This window comes from Sminthopsis crassicaudata, chromosome 6 (assembly GCF_048593235.1).
Source record: "Sminthopsis crassicaudata isolate SCR6 chromosome 6, ASM4859323v1, whole genome shotgun sequence".
NCBI lineage: Eukaryota > Metazoa > Chordata > Mammalia > Dasyuromorphia > Dasyuridae > Sminthopsis > Sminthopsis crassicaudata.
The window spans coordinates 149,225,835-149,239,427 of record NC_133622.1 but is presented as its reverse complement, the minus strand read 5'-3'; the positions used below and the strand labels follow the sequence as shown (position 1 = coordinate 149,239,427).

Genomic DNA, 13,593 nt, shown 5'->3' with positions numbered 1-13,593 from the left:
GCTAATTGAATTAGCTCAGAAGAAATGGGAGAGGAACAAAATTAGAGAACCCCATCTCAAAGATTCATGGGAATTACTTGTGTCTGATATGTGGCAGAATTTTCCAAGATCACATTGCTCTAATCAACCAAAGTCAGACACACTAATTTGATGCTAACATAGTGATATTATTTTTTGTTCTCTTTAAGAACAAATGAAACCAATCAGTAGTAAAAGGGAATCTTTCTGGTTTCTCACAATGTGCAATCTATACACTGAAAGAGATAATATTCCTGCCCTGTCCTGTGAACCAATTTTTGACCTCCATCAATCCATTCCACATTTTGACCCTCCAGGTTGCATTGTACCCTTTTAAGATGACAGTCAACTTTTATCTTGCATATCTTTGAAACTTCCTACTGTCCTGAGGTCATATTGACTATAGATGTTGAGAGCTGGCAAATAATTTTGAGGTAGAGTAGGGTAATAGGCTCACAGGATTGGAAGAGAACTCAGAGGCTAGCTAGCTCCAATAACTCATTTTCTAGGTGAAAGTGGTATCCAGTTTAACTGTAAGCTACTTTTTAAAACACATAAACTTAAAAGGATAAATATAAGGACTTATATGAGTTTGAAAACAACAAAAATAACAATACATGAACAAAAAGCTGAGCTGTATTCATTTCAGAAATGCATTTTTATATTGTTAGGGTAAATGTTAAAAAGTAGATTCTCAATTTTGATGAGCTTGAAACTTCATAGGAATTCTGGCTCCATATGACTTTCCATCTTTATTTCTTGAGGGAATTTGTGTATGCTTTATTTAGAGTTTCAGACTGAATCCTCTTGGCCAAGGATTTTTTGGCAATCTCTTATTCCTTGACCTTTTACTGATGTTCCAAATCCATATCACTCAATCTCGCTTGACTTGTTCCAGAACCAGCCTTAACTCTCTAATCTGCCATTTTAATGATTCATGAACCATCACCTTAGAATCCCTTGCTCTCCTGACTTCCTGCCATTACTGACCTCTTAATCCTCATCCTGGAGTAGCTTCCTTCATATATTTTCTCTGCTTCTCCTCCAAGACTGTGAACTGTCCCCTAGAGAAAGCTACAAAATTGAGTTGATTTTTATCCAGAACAAATTTATGGTGCATGACTGAGCATGGCCCACATTATGGTTGCTCAGCAGTCTTGCTACTTTTTTTTTATTATTAACTTCTAAATCACTCCCCAGAAGTAACTATTCCAAACTTTTCTCCTCTCTATTCAAGTCCCTACCTCCTTAATATTTGCAGTCAATCAATCAGTCTATCAGTGAGTATTTAGTAAGTGCCTAGTAAGTGTCAGCCACTGGGTTGGGGCCAGAGCATACAAAGCCAGAAGATGACTTAATCTCTTCTTTTACTGAGAAAATCTTAGCCATCTCACCAGCATTTCCCTGATTCACTGGCCTCTGAGTGTTGAGAAGTTTCAGGGCCCTCCTGCATTTGTGATCTATTCTCTTTACCCTTTCTCCAAAAATCAAGAAAGAACTTTTCTTCTTGAGAAATTTATTGCCTCTTTTTATACTTTTGAGCTTAAGCATTCCCTACACTCTCCTTTAGATGTTTGGGTCAATAATCATTTCCTTTTTTCTCTGTGTCTCCGGCATCTCTCTCATCACGGTTTTCTTTCCAACTATTGACAATGTGTCCAAGTATTCTTAAAAGTTATCCCTTTTCTTTATACCACCCCAGCTATTTAGTTAACCTAATAACTCCTCTCTTCCCACTAAAAGCTGTCTATACCCAATGTCTCTACTTCTTTATAATCTACTCTCTTCTATTCCCAGGAAATCTAGTTTTTGCCCTCCCATATTCTTCTGACACTTTTACCAAGGTAACCAGAATCTTCTTAATTATTAAATGCAATGGTCTTTTAAAATCATGTGCTCCTTGACCATTATGCAGAGATTGACATTGTTAAACACTTTCTTCTATTAGATATTTCCCATCCCTTCTTGGCTTTAAGAGTACATGTCTCATAGTTCTCTTTTGAAGGTCACAAAGGAGCTAGAGGGCTAAAGCTGGAATCAGGAAGATTTGAGTTTAAATTTGGCTTCAAGTAATTTCTTCATTGTATGATTTTGGGCAAGTAACTTAACTGCTACTTGGTTCACTTTCCTCATAAGAAGTACCTATCTCTCAGGGCTATTATGAAAAAAAAAATCTTAGTTTTGGGATAATATGAAGTAGATCATAGTATGATAGATTTAGAGTTGGAAGGGATCTCTTCCTTTTAGAAATGGGGAAACAGAGGCAAAAGGATATGAAGTGAATGATTTGTCAAGATCACAGTAGTAAGTGGCAGAGCCAGGACTCAAATGTAGATCCTTAGTTCCCAAATGTAGGACTCTTCCATTTTCCCCAAATATATGAGAGATAATGGAAAGGAAAGACTCAAAGAGAATAGCAAAGATGAAAAACTAGATTTAATTTGTGATACTGCTATAAAAGATGAGGAATCAGAAGGAACAACAGGATTTAGGATAATATTACCTGTATTTCTGTAGTGCTTTAAGACTTACAGAATACTTTACAAATACTGTGTACAGATTTGAATGCCTCAGATGATGAATGGCCCTCATATTCCTAAACCATGTCTTCTTTACCATTAAAGTTCCCCTCCCCTCAAAGAACTCAATTTCAGTTAATGAGTAACACAGGTGATCTTATAAATTAATTTGTGCTAAGAATATAATGATTAATAACTATTTAATATGTGTCCTCTTACAGAGGCATTCTTACTTTAATAGTGAATATTTATAAGGGCAATACATTGACCCAAAGTAATGAGTCTAGAACAGGCAGCCTTTCATTGTAGTCCTCAAATTTCACTTTCTCAATAGATACCATCATTGTTTTACAGTCAGGGCTTTGAATCTAGCCATACAGAAGAAATCGTCCTGGCTGGGATCATCCCCGCTTCAAATAGATATGTGGCAGATAGAAAAGAAATCTGGGAGCTTAATACTTCTGGCTTCATTAATTAAAAAAAAATACAGTGAGAAACTATGTTTTTAAAAATAAGTATCTAAATGTTGTAGTAGAATATAATGTGCTGGAGTTAAAATAAGGAAGACTTGAGTTCACATCCTGCCTTAAACAAATACTAGCTGCATGGTTCTGGGCAAGTCACTCAGTCTATAAAATCGGGGTAATAATGGTTCCTCTTTTATAGGGTTATTGTGAGGATTGAATGAGATAATCGTATTTTGCAAGCATGAAAATTCAATATAAAAGCTAATTATTATTTTTTTTGCCTATTTTGCCTCTTACAATTGCTATTTTAATAAACCATTTTATATTTAAAACCAGTTTCATATTGATTTATGTAGTAATATCTAAATAAAACATCCAAGTCTTTATAGAAATACAAATAATAATAAAGACAACAGACTCTTCAGCTAGGGAATGGGAGGGACTGGAAAGCAATACCCTCCAGAGTATCTTCAACCTTTACCTGCGTGGGAGCTCCACTGACACACTGCACAGTATGCAGCAAAGAGAGGGATTCTTTCTTTATTAGTACATCTTTGTTTGCTTGATTTTAGAGGCATGTACTTCATGAGCCCCTGGGAAGAGGAAGGGAATTCAATAAAGATTGCAAGTTCTCAAAGGTATTGACCCTTGATGTAAGCAATTACCCCAATGACAAATAATTGTGGTGTGCCAGGGATGGGGCTAGGTATGGAGAACACAAAGACAAAAATGAAACAATCCTTTCCCTTGGGGATCATCCAACCCATTGGGTGAGTCAACAAGGAGGAGAAAAAACAATGAAGCTGGAATCAGGAAAAGTATCTTTGGCATTCACTAGCTATGAAACCTGCAACTCCAACAATTTTCAATTTTCCAATCCTTAAAATAGAGATAATAATGCTTACTCTAATTGCCTTATGGAATACTTGTGAGCACCAAGTGATAACAGCTAGCTTTTACTTAGTGCTTTAGATTTTGCGAAGGACTTTACAAGCATGGTCTTGTTTGCTCCTCACAACAACCCTGGAAGAAGGTGTGATTACTATCCCCTTTTTAGAGATGAGGAAATTGAGGAGAAGTGACATGTCACATAACAGGGAAATATTTGGGGTTGGATTGAGCAAGGTCTTTCTGACCTTGAGTACTGATTAATTTCAGTTTCCATACTGTATCTACCTCCCTCACTATGATAATGCTTGCAGAGCTATCTGAATAGAAGACTGTGCAGGAAAATGGAAAGAGTACTGAATTTGGAATCATGTGACTAGAATTCAGATCACATTTCCAATGCTTAACCACATTTCCAATGCTTACCCTCTAGATGGCTTTGAACAAATATCTTCATTTTCCTTGGCCACTAGACATACTTTGCAAGTATCTATAAAATGAAGGGATTGGGTTCCATGGTATCTGAGGTCACTTCCAGCTCTAAATAGAGGGACAAAGAACTTGTGCAATGGATAGAAGTCCAGACCTGGATTCAAGAAGAAACTGAGTTTAAATATGGTCTCACATACTTAATAGTGCTGTTATTTTGGCTAAAGTAACTTAATTTCTGTTCACCTCAGTTTCTTCATTTTTAAAATGGGAATTATATAATACTAGTTTATTCCTCCCAGGGTTATTATGAAGATCAAATGAAATAATAATTATAAAGCACTTAGCATGGTGTTGTACACAGTAAGCACTATATAAATGCCAACTACTGTTTTTAGCTATTATTATGTCCAATTCTATGATACTTTTTTGATTTATTATCATTGAGAAGCATCTAAATGGCACAGTGGATGAAGTATTGGTTAGATTCAGGAAGAAATGAGTTCAATTTTTGGCTCAGACACTTCCTAGTTGTGTTACTTTGGGACAATCACTTGATCTCTACCTCAGTTTTTTTTTATCTGTAAAATGGGGATAAGAATACTACCTCCCAGAATTGTTGTGAGGATCTAGTATGTTATATTCTGAATCCACAAAAAGTCTCTTGATTGAATTTGAACTGAGAAAAAATTAGTCTTTGAATGTTTATCTTCTTGTATTTTTGATGACAGTCAGCCAGTAATAGGAGAATCACAGATGTACATTATTCAACTCTTGTGAATACTCATCTTTTTTATAATTACCCTACCTTTTGAAAGAGGGAAGCATTTCGTTAGCCAATTTCATGGATTTTCCCATTCATAATTATATAAAACATTGGAGTGACCTCCAAAAAGTCATACTATGCTGTCAGAGACCATGAGATCCTTTTTCTGCATAAAATAATGAAGCTACATGTCTATCACTAGTTTGGCATGGAGTATGAAGAGGCCTGCTTAGATAAAAATAAGATTTAAAATGTTTTTTTTTTTTACAAGTTCCAAAAAATCTATGTGCAGAGAATAAATGATGTATTAATATTTGTTTATTAGTTGTTTATTTGCAAAACAATTCTATATTTTGTTTTCAATATTGATTTTCTTTGAAGGTATTATGCTAGGGTTACCGCAATATTTCAACATGTTAATATGTATTTCATTATGGGATAAAATGGGATTCAAAAGAAAGTAAAATAAGAAACCAGAGTTATGCAATAATCAAAACAAGTCATTTCTGGAAAAGATCTACTTAACACACTACAAGAAGCTTTTGATAAGATGCAACTCAAGGATCATATGGATAGAAGTTTACCTCCCTAATCCTAAGATTCTCACTTTGCCCTCATTCAGTGAAGTACTGGGCACATAGCAAAGCATTCATTAAGACCTTTTGATGACCAAGTGTTTCTGAGATTTCATTGAAGCTCCAGGCTACTTAAAACATTCTTTGAAACAGGACTTACTATGCATGTGTTCTCAAGGCATTTCATTAAATTCTTCATAGACAATTCATCTGGATCACATTTTATTCTGTGCATATTAGCCACAAAGCATTGTGTAAGGGGGTAAAAAAAAAATAAATAAAAGCAAAGCACTTGGCTTAAATTAAGAATTTATACTCTAGTTGGGCTGAAGCTACTGGAATACCATAGAGGAAGTGATCAATAGGATACACATTATCTGAAAGGCTGTCCCTTTCTTTCTAGTTTCACCTCCACCATTCTTGTTTACACTACCATCACTTCTCTTTGTTGGACTCTTACAAGTGTTCTTAATGACTTTCATGACATGTCATTCTTTTCTCTAGTCCATCCTTTGTTTTTGAATTCACTCATTGCTCTCCTGCTCAAAAAAATTGGGTACCTCCCCATTTCCTTCTGAAGAAAAATTCTTCAATTTAACATTCAAGACCCTTATTACTCCAACATAGCTTTCTAGACTTGTTATCCCTTTCATATATTTTGGGCATTCTCCAAACTGGCCTTCTCACTATTGTCCCGTAGTGCAATTTCATGGGGTCTTCTCTTGAACTCTTGAGTCCTTGTTTCTGTAATAAATAATTTTGAATTTTATTGTCTTCCTAGCCACAGACCTCTCCACCCTCCATCTCCAACTACCAAAAGTTGTCCTGTTTTTTAAGAATTAACTCAGATGGCACCTTTTCCCTGAAGCTATTATGCTATATAAATCTTTTGATATGCAATTAATCTGAATTTGGATTATGCCTTTTTTAACTGCAAGGTCTTTGAAGGTAGGCTTTTGAGGAACTAAATACAGTTGTGAGGGTAATGAAGGATATTTTTTTTTTAATATCACAAAGATTAGAAATTTTCAAAATAAATGAAAATCAAATCACAATAGCTAGTGGCACATATGCCTATACATATACACACATGTATCTGTGACTCTTTAAAGGACTTTTGCAGATGCTTTTTTTAGTAGGCCATATTTTCACAGCCACATGACTAAAAGGCAAAATAGGTTCCACTGTTTCCTTTGATAACAACAACAACAACAACAAAAAACAAAAAAAAACAACAAAAAAAAAACAACAAAAACATTTGACTCCATAGTATGAAGCACATCCCTGAAAGCTCTCTTCCAACAAATTATATCAAATGATTTGGGAAAGCTATTGCTATGTTGTCAGGGTTTCTCAAGGGGAAATGTTTTTGATGTAGGCACATCTTTGGCAGCAGTGGGAAAATGTTCATGTTATTGTTTCTTCCCTCATGTATCTAGTGCCTAGAAGCCATGCTTGGTACTCTCACAAGAGGTCATTGTTCTAATAACAGTAATGTCCCTAATGAGGTTTTTCTGAGACAGCTTCAGCTGTAACTCTCTTAGTGAGTTTTATTCTTATTCTATGATTATTCTATGATTCCCTCTATCACTCTGGTATAAGGACATGTTTTGAGGGCCCAGACATAAAAGATAGACTTACTCCATGAGATTTTTGAACAATGGAAGGTAGAGCAATTGTGATCATTTGGCATCTAATACATTTAATAAAATGTTTAAGAAAGTTTAGAATTTGAAATAATATCCAAAATAATGATAACTCCTATTTATATAGTGTTTTATAGTTTATAAAATACTTTTTTGACAATCATTTGTGAGATATTTGAAATTATATATGCATAAGTATATATATATATATATATATATATATATATATATATATATATATATATATATATATATAGACCAAAAGTTAGAGAGAATGAGACTCTGACTTAATGAGTCAACTAGTTAAAGCGAGAGTCAAATTCATTATTCCTGCATCTAAGTGCTATTCTGTACTTCTATACTATATATAGACATATGATGCATTGGTATTATATGTGTTATATATATTAATATAATATATAATAATATAATATTAATATAATGTGTGTATGTATGTATAGTGTTTTTCCTGGGATACAGGCCTGGAACATGTTTTGAAAGTCTTGGCTAGAAATTTATGGAATATAAGACAAATCTTTTTCTATGGAGAGAAGAAGGCTTTCTTTAATGACTTTTTGGACATCAGATAATCAAATCTAAGCTTTTGAATGCTATTATAGGATTGTGGAAGAAAGTAGAAAGAATACTTCATTGTCTCCCTTATTGGTAATCATTTTTTTTTCTCTTGTCTTTCAAATTGTAAAGACTTGGTCGTTCAATGGGGAAGAGTTCACTGTACCGGAATTTGAAACCTGGTTTTACCACTCAGTACCTCTGCAATCTTCAAGAAGTCTTTTTTTGCTTCTCTGCACTACAATTTGTTTTTCTGCAGATTGAGGAAGGACAGGAGGGCTGGACTAAATGAATTCTAAGTTTCCTTATAGATCTTCAGTCTATGACACTATGATGTAATCGTCTCACTCTTTACTAGTCTCAGCTGTTTTTTGTCCTTTTTTTTGAAAATGTCTGTGACTGTGACATCAAGGAGGTCAGGCCCTGACATGCAAGTGAAATGTATTTAAGAGAGGGAGGACTGTTAAAGTTATGAGCTTCACTTTTTCTTCCTGAGGTCCAGTGGCAAGATATAGATCAGGAAAACTGGAAATGGCCTTGAATGTAGTGGGAGACTTTTTAAGTTAGACCTTTTTAAGTTAGAATCTTGAGTAGGTTTGATAGTTTGATTGAGGCAAAGCCCAATCAGTGATTAAGGTTAGATAAGAACTTTATTCTATTAAAAAAATCAATCTGGGAGGGGGAAATCCTTTAGGGTTTCTGATTAAGACAGAAACAATTGGTTTGTTTTTTTTTTGTTTGTTTTTTACATTCACTTTGAGCCAATGTTGGTAATCAATGAGAGCAAAAGTGATTTGGGTTTAAGCTTGGTCCTTAAGAAATCTAGCTTGTAATCTTTAAAATATCTTGTGATATTTTAGTTATCACAATTTATATTCCTTTGGTAGGATCCCTAGGAAATGGTGAATCTGTAGAAAGATATGATTCTTAATTATTGAAATTTTATATTTATTTCAACCTTCCTATCTTCAAGTGAACATAGACTGATTGATTTGTTTTATCATTTCTTAGGGGTATCATTATTTTTCCTGTATTCTGCCCCTCCAGCCTTTTCTCCCTCTCCAGCTTTTATCTCTCTCCTGCTCTTACCTAATGATATATACTGTGTTGTGTTTTTTTTTTAAACTTTAAATGTCATATAGAATCCTCTTTTTATATTTTTCTTATTTACCTCTTATTCTTATTTTTCCCTTGTTTTTAACCATGATAGAATATGTTTAAGTAGAGATCACTTCATTCATTTTTTTTTTTTAATCCCCGGTGTCTGACACACAAGAGACATTTGATTGATTGATAGTTGTATTCCCTGAAGACATGGAACTTGCCATGTAAATATCATACCTTCTTTACTACTAGCACAATTCTCTGCATGTAGCAGGCAATTAGTGTTTATTAAAATTGTTGAGAAGATTAAAAAAAAAAGTGAGTTTGGTGTATGGGGATAAAGAGTTTTATTGGCAGTTATGGGAGAATTTATTCCTATTCTAAATGCCAATATCTGTTATCAAAGTGATCTTGGACAAGTAATTTTGTACTAATTTGCTGGCTTTTTCCATCTTTAAAAGGATGCTCTTGCTCCATGTGGCCCCCAAAAGATGAATCAGAGCATGCCCATAAAGTACTTGGGAGTTTATTTGGGAGAAGGGGGGAGGGAAAGAATGATACTAAAAGAAAATACCACTCTCACTACCAAAAAGAATATTTGAGAACAGCTATTATCATAAAGAAAATGAATAGCGTAATGATGTTAAATTCAAAGGCAGAAACCTACCCCAGACGCCTGACAGGATCAGAACCTTAATATCATTTCGTATACACTAATGACTGGAATGCTTTAATTAACAACCACAAAAAAATCCAAGTTGGATAAGTACTAGGCTAATTAGAATGAGAATTAGGGGAAGATAAGTAGTAAACAGACATGAATAAAAAATACTGAATACAAGTTGATTAATTATTAAGAGAGTTTTTATTTGCTTAGGTAACATTTTTAAATTCTGGATACAGGGGAATAAAATCCAAAGTATTCTAGTTGCCATAACAACATTATAATGCCTTTATTATGTCACTTCTCAAAACATTGTTTGGGGTGAGACTGTATTATTTTACAGCTATGGTTGCTAGGAGAATGCAGAGGTCTCTCTCACATGTAGTTAATTCTTATTTTGGAAAAATACATAGTAATAGTTTTTGGCTTCTGAAGAAGTAGATGGTTAGATGACCAAAAGTTTCTGGTGTGAAATACCAGGGAAGGAGTGATGCTTAGGGAGCCAAACATTCTCATCATCAAAAGAAAAAGAAAAGGACTGGGTAGGAGAGGAAAGAATCTCTACATGTTTGAGTTCTCAGGGTAAGAATTGTCAAGGATCTCTTTCTAGCCTTACACTATGCTCTCCTAGTTCTTTCTTAATGAGCAGGTATGTCAAAATGGGTAAGATTGTATAGGTACCATATCAGAGGAAAGATTTAATTAAAGTTTGTGCTTTTATGTCCTGGTCTACATCCTATTGGTGCTACTTTCTTACTGGTTGATATCTAGACTTGATGGATGGTGGAATTATAGACCATGTAGACCTGTACCTATACTTGTCAGCTATTAAGGATTTCCATGAGGTATGGACTGGGGAAGGTTTAGATTTGGAGTGGGGATAACAATCAGAATCTCATCAATAGTAAAGTTGGCAAAGGGTGAGCATGCTGTACCATAAAACCAAAGAGGAACTCAAAAAAGAGCAAGAATATAAATTGTCATCAAAGAATTGCATGACAGAAAGAAAAGATGGTTTATTAGTGAGAGATGACAGGCATATGACTAGTGTACTTCACTAAAACTCTCTTGATGTAAGAAGATAGGAATGAAGGCCTTAATGCATTCTATAGTGAACTTAATTCCTATGGTAGATATGGATGGGATATCATTTGCACTCTTGAAAGGAACTCCCAAATTGATGAAATCACAATTCCTCTTGAGCTCTCGAAGAGGACCAAAATGACATTACTAATTTAGAGGCAAGTTACAGTATGTCTGATTATGCCTGATCAGTTCAATATGGACTCAGACCCTACCACAGGTTGACACAAGTGGTCTGTGTAAACATTTGGAATGAATTCTCTAAATTTGTGCATCTCACATTTCTTTTGAGCTACTGCACTTTTGCTTTACTTATAGAGAATGGTACTTTTTTCATGGGGACATGCCATTCTGGATGGTCTTTTGCCAACATCTCCCATGTCATGAAATCAATTCTAAAGTTCTTCAGAGAGACCCTAAGAGCATCCTGGTATCACTTTTTTTTTTTATCACTATATGAGTTCCTTCACTACATGGATTCTTACTGAGTAAATATAAATATAAGTAAGTAATTAAATATAATGATTAACAAGGAAACTGAAGCTCAGACACTTAACATGACTTTTCTGTGCTAAAATAGTCATGGAACTTAAAACCAGGTCTTCTAAAATCATTCCAATGATCTTATCATTATACTGAAGGTCCTACTTAGGGAAATAGATAAATTCATTTGGATACTCCATAGTCCAATATTGTTGTGTTTCTAATACCAACAGTTATCTAGCATAATATGTATATACGTATGTTAATGTTCACATAATACCTGTTTTATCTTCTTCCTGCTGCTCCCTACGGAAGAATTTACCCAAATGTTTTGCTTTCAGACCTCTTTTCTTTCTATACACTCCATTCATTGATTATTCCCATCTAGATTTGCCAGTGGAAACTCAAGTTCAATATGCTTATATTTGAACTCACCACCTCTTACCTCTAAACCTAATCCTCTCTCCTTGCTACCCATTCTATCGATGGCATAATTTAGAGAATGCTTATAATTATATATTACACATTGTGTTCAGTTGTTCATCTTTGCTTCTTGGTAAGTTTTCTTTTTGATTTTTGCTGTGTACTTTTTAGTTTATTCTTTTTTCCTTTTTCCTATTGCTCTCCCAAAAAAACATTACATTTAAGTGTGGATATATTTATAGGTATATGTGTGTGTATGCACAATACATTTACATATATGCACATACATATACTTAACACAGATATTTATAATCACACATATATATGAACATAGTGTCCTCTTTTTCTCTAAAAATATATATAACATCTTCCTTCAGAAATCCAGGTTTTTCCATATTTTTCTAACTTCACCTTTCATTTCCTATACCCTACCAATATTCCAACCTTATAATGTTTAGTTGTTTTAAATAATCCAAAAGAATTTTGATCAATATGGCTGTCATATACTTGTTTCTTTATTTTTTTCAAAATTAAATCTAATTTAACTTTAATTTTCAGATTATTACTATTCCTGATTTTTTATATCTAACATATTTTACTCCTGATATTTATTATTATTATGTTTGTGTTTTTCCTTATTTTTTCTTATTTCCTTTCCTTCTTGACTCCTCAACTTTACTTATACCTTCTACAAGGATCTGTCCTTTATCCTTTCCCCCATTCTTTCCCTCTATTTTTATCATATTCCCATTAATCTACACACTTTATCCTATTCTTGTTAATCTATATATACTTTTATATATCACCACCATATATCCTATCCCTCCACCTTACCCTCAGACCTTCTTTTTTTTTTTGCTTTTAAAAATTTATTTCAAAAAAAGAAAAAAAAAGAAGGAAAAGAAATTGCCAAATGCACTCAGAACATAAGAAAGCATTCAAAATAAGAGATAATAAATTTCCATTTCAAGAAAGTCTATATAACATATATTACATATTGTATTTAGAGCTATTCATTTTTTCTTTGATTCCTCATAGGTATGTATATATACATACATATACATAAATATCCATAATCATATACATCTGTGTAGGATTGTACTATATTTATTTGTCCCCTTTTTCTCTGAAGATTGATAACATTCTTCATAAGTCCTAAGTCTTTCCATATGTCCATATTTTTTCTAAATCCATGAGCTCATAATTTCCTACACCACAGAAATATTCCAACCTTATACTGTCTAGTTATTTTAGATCGTCTTAAATAATATTGATTAATATGACTGACACATAGCATAATTCCCCTGCTTTTCAATTTTGATTAAATCTATTTTAATTTTATCTTTGTCCAAGATTATGATCACTATCCCTGATTTTTTTCTTATAAGTTCTTGTATAAGTTTATTATAAGTTCTTGGTGACTGTTATTAGGTTTATGTGTATCTCTTACTTCCTATCCCTACTGACTCTTCTGCTTCACTTTTACCTGCTATTTTGTCTTGCTATTACTTAACCTACCCAAGCCACCTACCTAAGATTCCCTTCCCTACCCCTGCCAAATTTTGCTCCCTCTTTATCCTATTCCCATTAATCAATACACCTTATCTCTATCCCCACTAATCTACACATCCTCCTATACTATCACCTTATCCTACTACCTCCCCTTCTTATTTCTTTATAACTTTAGATTTGTAACCTTTTAGTTATATGTGTATTGTTCCCTCTTTAACCCATGTTAGATATGAGGATTCCAGGACTCTCCTTTCCCATATAATTCTTCTGTGTTAGTTCTGCTCTCATACCTCATTCATATAACATAATTACTCTTTTTACCTTTTCCTACATGATTTTGTTTTTTAGAATCAAATGATATTCACTTCTATGCAACTTATTGAATATCCACTTTTTCATTTTTTTTCCATTCAGGCTTATACTTAATTTTGTTGGGTGTGATA

General features: G+C 33.7%; 1 long non-coding RNA gene across 1 annotated transcript in view; it reads left to right on the top strand.

Annotated features, from left to right (window-relative positions):
• The first annotated feature begins 10,043 nt into the window (after positions 1-10,043).
• LOC141545759 (uncharacterized) overlaps positions 10,044-13,593 on the top strand; it is a 183,705-nt gene continuing 180,155 nt past the window's right edge. The window contains exon 1 of the long non-coding RNA XR_012483133.1: positions 10,044-10,231. This is a non-coding gene — a long non-coding RNA (uncharacterized LOC141545759). The remainder of the gene's footprint in view (positions 10,232-13,593) is intronic.